This window comes from Haemaphysalis longicornis, unplaced genomic scaffold (assembly GCF_048455015.1).
Source record: "Haemaphysalis longicornis isolate Haplotype H1 unplaced genomic scaffold, Haemaphysalis longicornis Haplotype H1 scaffold_1, whole genome shotgun sequence".
NCBI classification, from domain to species: domain Eukaryota; kingdom Metazoa; phylum Arthropoda; class Arachnida; order Ixodida; family Ixodidae; genus Haemaphysalis; species Haemaphysalis longicornis.
Window position 1 is genome coordinate 358,119,654 of NW_027526203.1, and position 12,027 is coordinate 358,131,680.

The window sequence follows — 12,027 nt, forward strand, 5'->3', positions numbered from 1 at the left end:
AGTGACAACAAGCTATGAAAGAAAATCCCGCCATCTCCACGAAGTGAATGATGATGAAAGGGGCGAATCTAAAATGCTTATCAGCAGACAATGTGACGCATTAAGTGCAAGCTGCTTTCATAGTGTGTGCATTGACATTAGGATATGGCCCCCTGGCAGAATGATGCGCTGCGCGAGATTTTGCCGTACCTAAAAGGACAGGCAACTCATTGTTACCGAGTATAGGATCTGTAAAAGGGTTGCGAGTTGGGCGAGTTGGTAATTATGCATTGCGAAAAATAAACTGCGCGCAAATTAACGAGGACAAGAACACATGAAGACGGCACAAGCGCACACTCGCAACTAGTTTATTATTGCACAATTCAAAGCTTTATATGCCCAAGCGCCCAATTGCCGCGCCCCCAATGCGTCACAGTTCTCGGCGCACTCAGCCGAAAATACTAAAAAACCGTAACAACAAAACCACAAAACGAACTTTGAGGCGTACGAAAGGCGAAAAATCAGCAAAGATAACCGCATCATACATGGATGAAGACCCCCCTCCCACCCCCAACACGCATTCCCAGAAGAAGCACCGAAATAGCGCTCAATGTGCGTCTAAATATGCGACTTCTCGATTAAGCAGGGCGATAGGGGATGACTGATACATTCGGAACCAGCTTTTCTGATGTGGCTGGCTTCTACAATTTCTCGCGTTTGCTGGTTCTTATGTCGCAAAAGGATGGCTGTGCGCTCAAACACAGGGACACAATCAGGTCTGCATGCGCGGTAATGAGAAGATAAGTGGCTCAGGTCACGTTGAAAAATGAAAAAAAAAATATACGGTACTTTTAGACGTCGTACGCTCGAGCTTGTGACAACGTACCCGTGTGCGGCTCTGTCCTGAAGTTCGGAGAAATGCAGGCGGGTTGTGTTATATTTCTCGTCTTGCATTACGCTTTCTTTTATATATTAGCGCCCTCTTTCCCGATCTCTCTACCTTCCTTCCCGCTTCCGTCTGACTGCGCTGATTTTCGCCAGCACGAAGTAACCGTCACGTTGCTTTGAAACGACGCCGCGCGCGACAAACAATTTTATCTCGAATGCCCTGTTACAAACCGGCCTACAAAAGTATGCGAACGCATACCCCAAAACCCACAAACAAGTAAAATAATACGAGTGTGCGCTTTTTTCTTTGCCCGTGCGTGTACGAGCTGTGAGCGGCACGGGTACCCGGGTACTTCGCTGTTAACCCTATCCAAACGTTTGACAAACGCATCGACTGATGAAAGACCACTTACCAGCGAGCTGTCCACACCTGTCGCCGTATCCAAATGCTGTTTGCGGCTGTTCCTCGTGTGACAGGAGCACATGAAAATCTTTCCACCAAATGGCACTACTAGTCCTTCACAAATACGAAAAAACGACGGCCCAAGGCGAGGCTTGAAGCTCCGGCCGCGCCGAGTCACCGGCCGCGCTGCGTTGATACACAGAGGTTGTTTACATCCGGGCAGCCAGTCGTGCCGCCAGGGCAAGTTGAGTCGCTGCAGTCGGGTGCGTTGGCGCGCTGGCACGAGAATTTAAATCGTCCATGTATGCGCAATCAAGCGAAGCATATGAACATTGCAATTGTTTGCAACGGCGAGAACTGCCTCTTCGTTAGCAGCAGAGTTTGACAACACCTATCGCCAAAATAAACAGATTGAGACAACCCGGCCGCGCTCTCTGCCTGTGATCGCGCTGGTTGAAGCATCTATACGGGTATACGTACGGTATTGGTTTTGTAGCTGCGTGCAACCGTCGCGTCCTGCTCACTCGTTCTGATTAGCATTAGGCCACGGTTGAAGTGCTGGTGCACGGAGACAACAGAAGACTAACATGGCGACCGCCCGCTTGAGATGATTACCTCAGATAGGGCGTTTATTGTGGACGTGGTAGTATATAAGGAACGGAACGCCATCTCACAAATGGTGTTAAGTAGTTCTAAATCTTCCCTTTTGCTACCTGGATGGGCAACGGTACTACCATGGAGGTTCGTCCACTTCTTTAGATCATGCCTAGGGAGCACATTTTTTGCTATAGGTACTTTTCAGGGCACATTACTTGATTAAAACTCCATTTCCGGCTAGTTTGCGTTTACAGTGTATGGATACCTTACTCCTTCCTGTACTGCCCAGATGCTTCCGAGTGTACGTCTGCGTCCCAAGTCTTTGCACATGCTGGAGTATGTCGGAATACTGTCACATCGTTAACAGCCGAAGACCAACCGCGCCTGGAGCACCGCGTCGCAACGAGTGCCAAGCTCCTGATGGGTTTTCCTGCCGACTCTCATGTCTGAACCTTGGATTACATCTGCAACTCCCGGCTTCTCTAAGACGCATCTTTTGAAGTTCCATTCCCCGTACCACGTTGTCGATTGTTGTATCCCTTACGACCTCCTCCAATCTCCATTGTTGCAGCTGCGAGATTGTCCACGTACAGCGCCACCGCATGCCCTGCCACGAGCCAATTTTGCAACTAGGTCATCAGGATGACTCCTTTACTGTTTGGGTTGATAATAATGAGGTTTCGCCAGTACTGAACATCACCGGCATGTAAATGCACCTCTGCGTAGGAGGAGCACAATATAAATCGGTGGAGAAGGCATGTAAATGCCCCACCAACGAAGCCGCGTCACCATGTGCAGACCGAAGAGCCAGCTCCTCTAATAGTGCTGCCACGTCGCCACAGCTACGCCTGTTTAGGAATTGGAACTGCCTGAAACGCTACCGCATTTGCCTAAGGCAAGCAGCAGCTTCACTCATTCATTCGCAGGAAGATTCCAGATATATAGCACGGATTAGTATAACCGTGAGCAAAGATAAAGCTAAACGTGGGCATCATTGTTTCTCGTTTTTGCGCTGCGTGACGCCAGTAGGTCACACGTTTACCAAGAACTAGTGTTCTGAAACTAGCCTTGGGCATCCGCGCTGGATGATATAAGCTAGGGATGAAGAAAAACGTAAAGAGAAAAACAAAAGGTACGCAAGCAGCTCAACGAAAAAGAGAGGGAGGGAAAAAGGGAGGACTGACCGAGCACCACTAATCCTTGACCGTCTTCTCACGTTCCCTGTAAGGGCGTCCGCTCGGAACCTGACGCGCAATTCCTCACGCATGCCGTAGAATCTGCTTGAGGGCCGCGTTCTCCGCCAATGGCGTAATTTCGCGCGAAGCGGGGCTTCCTCCGTACTGCAGATGTGGCACGCGCGAGCGCGTTAAGTGGTCGTGGGCAAGTGAAGCAGCCTCTGCCACCACTGCAGCCACTTCTGCGAGCTGCTTCTTTTACCCCACGCCGCTCTTTCATAACGGGTCGCGTAAGAACCGCTAGCCACGCTTGGGCGGGCGCGCTTAAAGTGCGAAACGAGCCTTGTGAGCACAGCGGACGGCACGGGAGCAAGAACACCCGTGTAATGTACACGCGAGGACACGTCGTTGCATCTCGTTTTATTTTCTTAATTCTCTCCTCGGGAGCCCAAGTGGTAAAACATGAGTTATTTTTTGAGTTACGCCGCGTCATCGGACGGAGAATCACTCTGCTCATGTGAGTGGCTAAGTTTTAAAAGACGTCAGCGTATACCAGATTGTCAGCCGGTGTGAAGAATTCATTAGTGAAAATTATGGGTCTCACGCGTTACATGACATTCAGCGACATCTGGCCGTTTTGAGCATTGAAGCAGGAAGAGGTGTTTTTTGTAGTAAGTGTCGAGTGAAAATTTGACAGCGCTGTTGCCCTTGAGTGGCGGCACCCATCATCTTCAGGGTGTCCACTATCATGTAGAGCTGTTAGTGACCCCAGCGTGTCAGTGCGAGGCACGTGCTACAGCACCAAACTACCCGCCGGTCCCCTGGTCGGGTGGTGTACCGCTGCCGCCCTTGGCTATCCATAAGTTTACCATCGCCGCCGAACTCCGACATTAAGCATGGAACACCGCACGCCCAGGGCAGGACGTGTACCTACGGTGATTGCCCGCTAAAATAAAGGGTCCTCTTGTAGACTAACACCAGTGAATTTTAAGCTGAAACTGGGGGCAATTTTTCGCAAACATACTGCCGCAGAAACTCTGGAGGAGAAGGAGCACCGACAGGTCGCTGCAAGGCTGTACATCTTGCCGAAATTGCACTGGTGCAGCCACCGGAAGTCCTGGGAGTGCTAAGCAATACCTCTTAGGGATGCCAATGATGGACGGCAAGCTATCAGTTAATTCGGAGACTAACGCCGGAAATATGCGTTTACTTCCTACATGTCTACCTGAGAGGAGGCTATGTGTGAAAATTGATTCCGCGTGCTCCTCGACATTCCCTTCGAAATAAATCTTGAAAGCTTAGATCAGGAAACCATGTATACGATGTAAGGTTGGCTTGTAACGCCGGAAACCCGGTGCAGTCCTTTAGCAGGGGTCTGAGAGACGTCAGTCTACTATAACGAGATCGAAGGGAGGCATACATTTGCTCTAGAAAGCTACGATGAAAGGTTTATTACGCTGATCACGTTAGGAATGCTTTTCATGGTAATTTGTAAAAGACCACCGTTGCATGCTTGACGATTCCGTGGTGATAACGCCGATGCGTCATGCCAATAAAGAGTTGTGGTACAGGGGTGGCGCGCGTAATGAACTATACTGCTCGCCATAACATACATCCTAAAGCTTGATTTGAAACTATACCAATAAACTGCCACTATTGGCGAGTACTTGAACCAACATACGACTCGCAGTAATTTCGTCCAATTTTTCCCTTCCTTCGCTCGCCCCCCCCCCCCCCCCCCCCCTCTATCTCGTACCCGTATATGTAATACGGGTACGAGATAGAGGGGGTGTATATATATGTTTCCAAAGAAAATTTCTGCATCTAAGTGTAGGACTCCCTCTAATTGGCACCATTCAAGGGGTAGCAGTAGTGTCTGGAGTGGCTCTAACGGCGCTAACGCTGACCGATAAAAGATACGGTCAGCTGCTAATTCAGCCTTCATCGTATGCAGTGAAGAAAGATGACAAAACCGCCGCGCGTACGAGATCCGAATTTGTTTCGTATGCGGGGAGAACTCCTCCATCCTTTCAGGCTTTGATGCGACGAAAAAGAAGACAAGAAAAGACTCATCAGCTTACGGTCCTCGGCCTGCGCAGTAGTGAAGCCAGATTGGCATATCAGATCCTCTCGTATGCACTTGTCGTCTGCTTTGGCTCACTGCCATTCTTCGCGACGAAGCCAGCTTCGGCAGGCTGGTTACGCGAAGGGAATAATACGACGAGCGCAATCTCGGTCGTGCGTAGCTAACAAACGTGGGCGTGCCCGCCCAGGTGTGCCGAACTCACTGCGTCGGGACGCGAGGGCGCTTCTTTTCCCGTACACGTGAAAATTCGTTGTCGAAACACAACGAGGAAGCTCTCGACTGTTTTGCATCGACAGCGTTCATATGCTAACGACGCTACTCGCGATACGCAGCCTTGAGAAACGCTGTCACGGAAAGCGGGTGGTCTTTGGCCGCAGATGTTGCCTCGGGGAGAAAGAAGTCTGCGGGTTGCCCTCGGCGCGCGCGCACACAGAAACGCGCGCGCCATCGCGTCTCGCGCAGGGGCTCTTCGCGTGTCTCTCTTCGCAGCTAACGCGACGGACAAATGAGGTCACATTTTTGTGCCCGCTGGTGTGTATACCCACGTGCGTGCGCGACTCAGTAGACAATCCATGTGTGGCATTCACGTGTTCGACTCATTAGCGGGAGGTCATTGGCTTGGTTTCTATATTGCTTGTTTTCTACCCGCTGGCGATGGTTATATGGCCATGAATCTACCTTCTTACCCGCCGCGGTGGCTCACTGGCTAAGGCTTTGTGCTGCTGAGTCCAAGGACGCGGGTTCGATTCCCGGCCGTGGCGGCCGCTTTCTGGTAGAGGTGAAAAGGAAGAATGCCCCTGCGTTCGAGATCCCCAGGCGGTCGAAATTAATCCGGAGCCCTCCACTACGGCGCGCCTCATAACCTGTGTAGTTTCGGAGCGTTAAATACCATAATCAATCTACATTCGCATCAGCCTGCCTGCTAGCCTCCACCTATACATTCCTGCATTCCTGCATATCTGTTCGTTCGCGTGACTTTACGGGTGCTTCTGTTTCAAGTATGTATACCTTATAAACGTCAAAGAAACAAATAACTTCGTACATTATAAGACGAACATTTTTTTGTCTAGAATGTCATTTGTTTATTCAGTGAGGCCCTTACGTTATTTTTTGTGAGTTCGTAGAAGCCATACATTTTTTAGAAATCTACAATATATAACGCTAATTACACTGTATAGGCTGATATGGGTCTTACCATAGGTGTATGTTGTTTATTATAACTTCGTTAGCGGCGGCTTTCACGCAGTTCGCCCATCGTGCAAATGACTTAACCCGTCCACGAGAATTAAGCAGACAACAAGGGGAGAGCGCAGAGCAAAACCGGCCGGATATACGTCAAAAGGCGACTTCCGGCCGGAGCATCTGCGTCTGTTCCGTTCCTTGTGCTGTGTTTTCTTGGGAAACTCGCCACGGAGGAAAGCTATTCAGTTCTTTTGTTGGTCTATTTCTATTCTGGCTATTTGTTGACTTTTATTTCTATATTTAACGCCTGAAAAATGCGGACGAAGGCGGAAGAAGACTGCGTTACCACGTCGTTGTTCCCAGCGTGGTTTCCATCATGCCGGCAAGTTGTACAGCGTACTGCGGGGCAAACTAAGCTGGCCGCGATGAAGGAAAACAAACCTTGTGCTACTGAAACTGTATGTTCTTCCGAACGTTTTTTGGGCTGCAGCGGACATCCGTGTTTATATTTTATTCAAGCGATATCCGTTCTGGTGAAAAGAGTTAGTTGCGGCATACCCTCTATGGCAATCCAATGGTTCAGCTTCACTACAACGCACTCGATCGACCAATCCATGCAGCAACAATAATATTTCGGAGAATCACGATGTCGGGATTACGATTTAATTAAAAAGTTCAGCCTACGCCGGGGCATCACGCATTGCAAGCATGGCGCTCTGCATAGCGCAATGCGACAGCGCAGATTAAGTTTTTGAGTCGAATGATGACGATGATGATTATGAGGTTTAACGCGCCGACGCTACACAGCCGATGAGGCGCGCCGTAGTGGAGGGCCCTGCGTTAATTTTGACCACCTGGGGATCTTTAACGGTCGAATGTACGGGTGTTTGCGCTTTTCGCCTCCGTCAGAAAAGTCACCGCCGCAGTCGGGGATCGAACCCGCGTCCTTGAGCTCAGCAGCTCAATGCCTTAGCCACTGAGCCACCACGGTGGGATTGCGTCGAATGGTATGCACGGTGCTTTCATTCGACAAATTTGTTTTGTTGATAGCATGAATTGCTCACTCAAATGCATTGCGGTGAAGCTGAACCACGGGATTGCTTTTCGAACGTAGTGTCTTCAATGCTGCATCAAAATAAAACTAATGATTATAATAATCGTGAAACAGTCTTCGGTCTGCCGACAATATATCCTAGTCCAGAAATAGAAACAATTTTATTCAGTTATTTTCATGAATGCTTATAAAGACCGCGCTTTGGTAATCCAGTTTTTACTAAATTACCAAACTGAAACGCTAAAATAAAACAAAGTGCAGTGCTGAGCAAATTTCCTTATGAGCGCGTACGGAAGTTGACGGGTTATTTAGGATTTCAAGGGTATAGCAGGCTTTGACGATGTATTTATTGATTTAGACTTTACCCATCGAATGAGATTTGTACGGGGCACGGGGAAGCCTGTCGAAGTTCGGATATAGGCGCGAGTTTTCTTAGGATTTTTAGATGCGACCGCATCTCATTCACACCCGCCTTGTCCCTGCATCCGGCGTCGTCGGCGTTGTCGTCGTCGGCGTCCGCCCCTCCCCCATTCTCCTCGCCGCGACAGCTGCGCTCTCCGCCGCTCACCCCCTCACCTCTCCGATAGCGAACACTCTCTCGCTAGAGTGAACTAGTTCACTCTACTCTCGCGAGGGGAATTGGATTGGATTCGATTGGATTGGCTTGGCTTGGCTTGGCTTGGATTGGATGGGATGGGATGGGATGGGATTTGATTGGATTGGATTGGATTGGATTGGATTTGGATTGGATTGGGTTGGATTAAAGTGGATTGTGTTGGATTGTGTTGCGTCATAGCCGCGGCAGACGCACTGGTGCCGGCGCGTCCTCTCACCGTTATGCGCGCTATAAAAGGCGGTGCCTGCGCCGCTCCGCTCCATCGTTCCAGCGCCGTTCCTCCGCTGTCCAACGCTGCAACGTGAACCCCCTATGCGTCGCATCTACACAGGGGTTCCCGCGAGGGGAGGTGGGAGTTTTTTTGTATCGCATAATTTGAAACGCTGGTGATGATAAGGTCGCATGGTTACGTGTCGACGAGGGGGAATCAGCAGAAGTGCTCAACATTTGACTACCCTGCGCAGCCGAGTGAGCTGCGTGATTTCCCGGTGAGCCCTCCTTATTGTCGGGGGGGGGGGGGGGCAGTCCATACGAACGTCAGTGTCCGTACGGCGGAAGGTAGTTATGTGGTGAAGTATTTTCTGAGCAAGTGGGTTGGTGGATGTCTGGTTTTTGGATGCTTCGAAATCTTCAAGCAATCACTATAAATGCGAAGGAATCAGTAAGCTAACATACTGTTCACACCCTTACGCTCACGCTGATTGCAGAATTTTCCAGAGCACGCGAGAGCACGAACAGTCTCAAGCTGCGAGTCTGCCCTCTACCCCAGTATATCCACAAAAAAGTTTGCTCGCCTACCTCCTCGGGGACGCATATCACGCTCTCTCTACACTTCGAGCCACCACATCACACCCGTCCCACTTCCTGGACGACTCTTTACGATCGGGCCTAGAGCCTTCCTCTAGAGGAAAGTTATCGTTCTTTTTTTTCTTAAATTCCTCTTCCGCCTAAGGGGTAGATAATATTATAAAACAAAAGAACCGAGGACACGTCTTTTCCTGGTTGCAAAAAAAAGGTATGCATGCCACAGAAGACAATATTTATCTAAAAATGTACAGTGAGGGGCCCGACCGCCCAAATATAGCGAACTGCCTTCAACAGAACCATAAAGTGACGTTGTGAATTTCTAAGAAAGCTTTATTAATCGCCTCAGGTGGGCTGCGGCGTTATCAGTAAGTGTGTTTTCACGCTACGGGATGGCATAGAGCGATTTCGTTGAAACCAAACGCTTCACAGAAAAACAGTGCAAAAAGTTAAGGAGGGACAGGCATAAGCAGGTGAAAAAAACCGGGCCATCTCCACTGACGCGAAAATGAGGAGGGGCGAATCGTGCAGTGCAGAAGTGTATTCTTGGCGCCTTGGCATTTTTGTCCACGCAGATGGAGGTGTAAAGGTATACAGGTTTGCTGTAAAAGTCTTGTGCCTTTGAAGTACGAAGCGTTCTAGCGCGAGACATTTGAAAACGAGCGTCCCGGTGTGTGTTCTTTTAGTACGGGTTTTTGCCCACGGAGATAAAACGTTCTATCGCGAAGCGTTACAAAGCGAGAGTCCGGGTGTGTTTCTTAGTACGCGTTACGCTCTAGCGCGAGGCGTTTGAAAACGAGTGTCCCGGTGTTTAGTACCGTGACTACATGAAACGACTACGACGACAAAAGGATACGCTAACGTGCCAGTACGAGCCCCTAGCGGCTTCGTCCCTCAAAAAGTAAGTATACAGGCTGTCTTTGGTGATCTCGCGAAAACGTTTTAATTCGGAGATAACGACTAAGCCAACAATTTATTCTTATACAGCTTTAAACATGGTTGTGTAACTAATTAAACATGGTTGTATAACTAAGAGTCTATATTTTGACTGCGTTTCACGCAGCTTGTAGTTAATAGTGGTGTGTATTCACCAAGTGCTTGCAAATCGCTCGGCTGATACCGCGGCCTCAATCTACTGGTGAAGTTTCCCGTAATTTCCAATTTGCAACGCACTTGCGGTACGGTTTATACGCAGTAGCCATCGGAAAATGTTCCACAGCCTATATGACATACCTTTGTCTCGCGGCAGCTAACCCCTGAACCCACAAAAATTACGCCATGTTCGCGTGTGGGGAACCCTGAGGAGGATGCGAAACAGCAGTGGGGGTTGGTTGGTGTGGTGGTTGGTGGCGTGGTGGTTGGTGGCGTTGACTTCGGCAGTGAGTGACCTAGCAGCAGCGTAGCAGAACCGGCGAAAACAAGGGTTGGAAGCAGACTAAACGGCGCGCAGCGCGTGTGCACACCTGGTTTATACGGCTGGTAGGAGGAGAATGGAGGAGATACGCGCATGCGCAGTGAAGTAGCGCGCAGCGCGTGTGCACACCAGGAGAATGGAGGAGAGACGCGCATGCGCAGTGGAGTTGCGCGCAGCGCGTGTGCACACCAGGAGAATGGAGGAGAGACGCGCATGCGCAGTGGAGTAGCGCGCAGCGCGTGTGCACACCAGGAGAATGGAGGAGAGACGCGCATGCGCAGTGGAGTTGCGCGCAGCGCGTGTGCACACCAGGAGAATGGAGGAGAGACGCGCATGCGCAGTGGAGTTGCGCGCAGCGCGTGTGCACACTAGGAGAATGGAGGAGAGACGCGCATGCGCAGTGGAGTAGCGCGCAGCGCGTGTGCACACCAGGAGAATGGAGGAGAGACGCGCATGAGCAGTGGAGTAGCGCGCAGCGCGTGTGCACACCAGGAGAATTGAGGAGAGACGCGCATGCGCAGAGGAGTAGCCCGCAGTGCGTGTGCCCACCTGGTTTATACGGCTGTGACGGGGAGAGGAAAGCGTGCTCGTCTCGTGGCGGCCCGGGAAGACACCGGCAACACTGTCGCTCCAGGAGCCATTAAAGGGTAAGACACCACCGGGCGTTCAGCAAGCCGAGCATGCGCGGTGGGGGTGTGGATGGCGCAACCACAACAAGGGAGGGACGGCGCAACAACAACAAGCCCCGACTATGAGATGCTTCGCATCTAAAAGCTAAGGCAGGCTACAGCTGCATGTTGTTTAAGAAAATCCGCGGAATGTTTCCCACTGGCTCTCCGCAGTACCCTATACTCGAAGTTTTTTTGTTTATTATGACCCTTTAGCATTTTTTTATGTGGTTGTGGATGATGGTAACAATGCCGTAACTGTATCGAAAGCGTACCGCTTATGTCCCGTTTGTTAACAGAGCAAACGCATGCGAAACACGGAGGCGCGTGAGGCCATGACGCCCGTCCTGCGCAGTGGAGTAGCGCGCAGCGCGTGTACACACCAGGAGAATTGAGGAGAGACGCGCATACGCAGTGGAGTAGCGCGCAGCGCGTGTGCACACCTGGTTTATACGGCTGTGAGGAGGAGAGGGAAGCGTGCTTGTCTCGTGGCGGCCCAGGAAGACACCGGCAACACTGTCGCTCCAGGAGCCATTAATGGGTAAGACACCACCGGGCGTTCAGCAAGACGAGCATGCGCGGTGGGGGTGTGGATGGCGCAACCACAACAAGGGAGGGACGGCGCAACAACAACAAGCCCCGACTATGAGATGCTTCGCATCTAAAAGCTAAGGCAGGCTACAGCTGCATGTTGTTTAAGAAAATCCGCGGAATGTTTCCCACTGGCTCTCCGCAGTACCCTATACTGGAAGTTTTTTTGTTTATTATGACCCTTTAGCATTTTTTATGTGGTTGTGGATGATGGTAACAATGCCGTAACTGTATCGAAAGCGTACCGCTTATGTCCCGTTTGTTAACAGAGCAAACGCATGCGAAACACGGAGGCGCGTGAGGCCATGACGCCCGTCCTGCGCAGTGGAGTAGCGCGCAGCGCGTGTACACACCAGGAGAATTGAGGAGAGACGCGCATACGCAGTGGAGTAGCGCGCAGCGCGTGTGCACACCTGGTTTATACGGCTGTGAGGAGGAGAGGGAAGCGTGCTTGTCTCGTGGCGGCCCAGGAAGACACCGGCAACACTGTCGCTCCAGGAGCCATTAATGGGTAAGACACCACCGGGCGTTCAGCAAGCCGAGCATGCGCGGTGGGGGTGTGGATGGCGC